The sequence below is a fragment of the Eretmochelys imbricata genome, chromosome 25 (genome assembly GCF_965152235.1).
Source record: "Eretmochelys imbricata isolate rEreImb1 chromosome 25, rEreImb1.hap1, whole genome shotgun sequence".
NCBI classification, from domain to species: domain Eukaryota; kingdom Metazoa; phylum Chordata; order Testudines; family Cheloniidae; genus Eretmochelys; species Eretmochelys imbricata.
This window is the reverse complement of record NC_135596.1, coordinates 13,962,221-13,967,575: the sequence shown is the minus strand read 5'-3', so window position 1 is coordinate 13,967,575 and position 5,355 is coordinate 13,962,221.

Here is a 5,355-nt window from a genome sequence, read left to right as displayed (position 1 = left end):
GGCTCCAGCACGACGTGCGGTGGCTGGCCCCGCCCCTCCCCGCTTTTACGTCGCCGCGGCGAAAGCCCCGCCCCGCTGATATCATCGCCGGCCAATCAGGAGACACGGAGAGGGGCCAGGCTGGGCGGGGCTCTTAAAGGGGCCGGGCACTAGGAGGGGACAATGGGGGTAGGGGTGTCAGAGGGGAAAGACCAGGGACCAAAGGGGGTGGGGCTGGGGGCAGCATAGATTGGGAGCTGGGGAGCTTCAGGGCTTGGGAGACCTGGGGGGTATTGGGGTTGGGGGGGTATCAGGGTTTCGGACATTAGGGATGGGGCATCAGCACTGGGGGGCATCCGGCCTGGGGGTATCAGGGCTGGGGGTATCAGAGGTGGGGGCATCGGGGCTGGGGGTATTGGGGGTGGGGGTATCCGGCCTGGGGGCATCGGAGGTGGGGGCATCCGGCCTGGGGGTATCGGGGCTGGGGGTATCTGGCCTGGGGGCATTGGGGCTGGGGGTATCGGAGGTGGGGGCATCCGGGCTGGGGAGGCATCAGGGCTGGTGGTATCAGGACTGGGAGATCAAGGGGCATTGGGGCTGGGAGGCATCAGGACTTATGGAGACTGGGGGGCATTGGGGACTGGTGGGCATCAGGGCTGGAGTTTGGGGGAGTATCAGGGCTGGGAACTGGGGAGGAAGCGGCGCTGCTCCCGCAGGGTTGCCATAAGTACAGATAAAAAGCACTTAAGTCTAGATGCCAAGTACAGCATTACAGAAGTACATAGGAGTACAAGTATGCAGTGGAGATAGTATTTATGTGTTTAAAAGTATACGTGCAAGTATTTCCAGCTCCTGTATTCCCTGCAATTGTCTGGTTAATATATGGACAACTACGTAAACGATAAAAGCACATAGTGGAAGAGAAAGAAAAAGAGCAACAATGACTTTTTATTCATCTACACAAGGCAGCACGGAATAAGAATGAAAAAAATCTCTTACCAATGTAAATAAATGTATAAATTTCCTTTGTGTTACTTACAGCTAGGTAGCTTCGGATGCAGTAGCTTGATCATTATGCTTCAGTAGGTTGTCACAACAATCCAGACCTTATTAAAAAACCCAGGTCCTTTACATTTTTTCTCTAATCTTGATTCTGCAGCCAACGCAACTTAAAAAATGTCTGGGATATGGAAGCAGCAACAAATGACTTTGTACTTCTGTTAGTCTCAGCTGTATCACAGACCAAAATATTCCAAAACCGTTTTCTAAGTCCTGCCTTCACGTTTTCTACCAAGCAAGAAAAAAGCCCTGGCAGCCAGAACTCAGGGCCTGAAGCTCCCAAGCCAGGTTCTAAGGGCCAAACAGAATATGGGATAGTGGGGAGGCAGGTGATTGTTTCCAAAAACTATTTTGAAAAGGTACTCGAAGATAAAAGAAAGTTATCCTTTCTGTACTTTTAGAATGTATTGAAATACAAGCACTAAGTACAGAATATGTAAAGTACTTAAGTACAAGCACGTAGAGTACTTTAAATACTTAAGTACAAATGTACTTACAAATAGGTGAACGCAGGGTTGGGAGCAGTGGGGGCGTCAGAGCAGGGAGCTGGGGGGGGTGGGGGGAGCATTGGGGCAGGGACATTTGCAAAGAGCAGTACTCCCCACTGTGCCCATCCCTAATGACCTCTGACCTTCCCATAATATCTTTCATTCCCATGCATCCTGACTGTCTACTCACAGCCCCACCAAAATGCAGCCACTTCTGGGGAAGGAGTGGGACATGCTGCACAAGGCCGGCCCCATAGTCAAGTGAAACCAGAAAACATACAGGCGGAGTGATTTCTCTACCATCCCTTCAGAGACTTGCATTGAGTAAGTCTTGAATACAGAGCCATATTTACAGACTCAAAATCTGACTAGAGATTAAAAGTTTTGGCTTGACATTCTCCCAACCAACCCTTCATTTAAAGAGGGCCTTTCAACACCTTCTGTTTAACAGGATATGAAATTCCCATCAAGCGAAACTACCCCCTTTATTAATCACACGTCATTCATAATAATACATTACAGCCTAAGTTTACAGCCACAACTCCATGAGGGTGACTATTTCTCCTCCGCTGCTGGGGGTTGCAGCCTGGCCAAGGGAGGACCATCTGAGTGGGATTTTGCTATGTTGGGGGTGGATTCCCCTGCCAGCTTCTTTTCTGGGAAGCAAGTTGGAGCATTCGACTTCCCACGACTCTGCTCGAGGAGCTACAGCAAAGGTCATCTGTTGTGAGCTTCCCCCCACCCTGTCATCACGTTGCCCGGAGAGGATGCCCCAGCCCTGGGAACTGCACACTCCCCCACCTGGCTCTGTGCATTCCTCCCGGGAGGGGTGTGCAGCCCAGGTGAGCACCCACCCTCACACGCAACCTAGGCTTCCTTAATAATTCCCCTTTGCCTACTCAGAGCACTAGACAGCGGCATCAGGACAGGCAGACAGCTGCGGCTGCCACTTCCCCCATGTTCTGCTCGTTGGGCTTTTTGCAATCAGGACAGTTGAACTGCCACTCCCTCCAGGCTGGCCCTGCTTCCCATGCCCAGGCCAGTTTGCATCTTGCATCCTCACCCTGCACAGGCTTGCCAAGGACAGGAGACCGCTTTCCTGGCTGGCAGCCAGCCCCACGCTCTGCTGGGTGTGGAAGGTGGAGAAAAGCCAGTCTGAAAAAACCAGCGCCGTGCGCATGTGTGCGTGTGTGCATGCTAGGGGGTGCAAGTCAGTCTGCTCTCAAGGGTTACCTGCTCCTTGGCCACTTCTGCATTCCCAGTGGCACCCAAACCACAACACGTTTGCAGAAGCGGGGCTGAAAGTGGGTTATCAAACCTTACCCCACACCTGCTGCTGCTCTGGTGCATTCTCCTTGGGGGGACGCCCCAGCGTGCACAGCTAGGAGCCTGTGTGGGTTTCTGCCCCGTGGCAATTGGTGGATTAGGTTATACACTCCCAATATGGATTTGGTTATCCTATAGCCCCAGCCCTAACCACAGGAGCCATTAAACACTGCACAGAAACACACCCACAGAACTGAAATACCTTTGGGGCTAATGCAGCCCCCTCTGGTTTTAAGAGGGTGGCCTTCTGCTTTGGGAGCCCCAAGACCTGGGGTCAACTCCCGTTTCTGCCATCTCCCCGACTGTGTGTCCTCAGGCCAGCCACTGAACCGCTCTGTGTCTCCGTTCCCCAGCTGCCCAATGGGGATTTGTCTCTTGCACTAACAGGGAGCGTCGCTCACGATGTGAATATCCAGCATCAAGCACAACTGCTCCTTGAGTTCAGAAGGGGCCTGGAGGTGCTGCTGGAATATAAACCGTAGATGTGGCCTTCAGGGGCCAATGTGATGTCGTGATGCTGGTGTTGTCACAACGTGACATCCTTGTCCCAGAGGATGACATTTGAAGAGCTGCAACTCCCAAGGTCAGGCTGGCAGTGGCCAAAACTTGTGACCATCAAGTGGTTCTTTGTGGGTTAGGTGGGTCTTGGTCCAGGTGGGCACCCATGACACACGGCCCTCTGATGGCAGGCTCAGCAGAGAGGTGAGGATGAAATGGGCCGTGGAGTTAAACTCCCACATCTGACTCTGGGGAGGAGCCATGGCACAGGGAAGGTGCTGGGGGAAATGGACGGAGCATTCATTGGGAAAGTCAGTTCCAAGTGAGTCCCCTCTGTGAGATACCTTGGCCATATTCTGTGCAATTCTATTTTAAAATCTAGCATCTGGGAGAAGGGACTTGTAGCCATTAACCCAGGGAAGTTGCCCCTGGGCAGTGAAACTGAGGAGACGAAAGCTATAGCTAGCTACAGTCCATAACTAACATCTAAAGGTCTGTGCTGAAGTGAAACTGATTTCACTGCTGCATGCTAGAGCCCTTCACTGGGAAATTACAACTGACAGCTGGCACCTGCTGATCTGACTGAGAAACGAAGCACAAGACTGGATCTCTAGTACACACATGCCCTCATGCCCACACACACACACACACTCACTCAGCTGCCCAACTGCAGAGGGAATTTGGTGTGCTCTTTCCCTGTCTGATCCTTCCCATTTTACAGATGACAAAACTGAGCCACAGAGCAGGGACATGACTTGCCTAAGTTCACGCAGAATGGGATAGGCCCCCAGGTCTCCTGCAGCAGAGCATCTGCTTTCACCCATAGGCCCCACTGCTTCCTTTCAGAAGTGAATGAAAATGTTTCCTGATGTGGATTTTAGGCATTTCCCCGCACCTGTATAACCCACAGCACGAGTCAAACACCGGCTAACCCTAGGATGTAGCTCAACATCATTAGCAGAGACAGAACCATATCAGCAAGGCAAAACCCTGTATATTTTTACTGGCATTAAATGTATGCAACTTTGCATAAAATGCATAATCCGCATGGATTTACATAGCTGAATCCTGAGGTGCCAAGATGGGGTGTTATAACAAGGGAAGCTGCCTGCCAAAGGACCTCCCCTTCGGGATGGAGCCTGTAGTGGTTTAAGGGCTATAGACGATTGCCTTGGAATTATGGGAAGGTCTTTTTCCCTTGAAGAAAACTCATGGTGGGAGCTCCTGCTGGAGAACTGGGACACTGTCTGCTGGGAGCACAGGTGGGCTACTGCTGAGGTGGAGGTTATGGCTGGTTGAACACTTTCCATCAAAACTTTGAAAAATGCACCCCGTGCATCTGGAGAAGTGGGGTTTTTACCCACAAAAGTTTATGTCCAAACAAATCTGTTAGTCTTTAAAGTGCCACCGGACTCCTCCTTTTTGAAAAATTGGGTTTTCCACCACACACTTTTTCCGAACAAGTACCTGTTTTCTACAGATAATTTTGATTTTTCACGAAAAAAGAAAAAACCCTCCAAACACCTGACAACCAAAATATTTCAGTTTGGCTATGCTGCTGCAATGCCTCCTGAGAACTGTAGTTCAATTACTCCACATCCCCATTTTCCTCTATGGGCCGGGCTCCCTGGCTGCACTGCATCTCCCACAATGCACCATGGCCATGGAGTCCCATGATGCCTCTCCTTTCCAAGATTTTGAGTTTTGGCCGAATTTTTCAGTTTTTAAATTTTCACCAAAAAATTGAAATTTTTACAGGGGAAAAAAAAACATTTTTGAGCAGCTCTGGCAGGTCTGGCCCAGCCTATAGGAAACATGCCTGTTTTCCAGGCAAGTCAAGGCCCTGATGCTCACGAGAAGTTGGCGTGAGAACCTTCCATCGTTGCCATGGTGGCTGATGTGACCGATGGGTAAAGAAGGGATATAAAGGAATCCCCAGCAAGAGTTGCCTTTTTCACTTTGTATGTTGGTGTCTCTCCTTTTTCTTATTTGCTGCTCTGCAGTG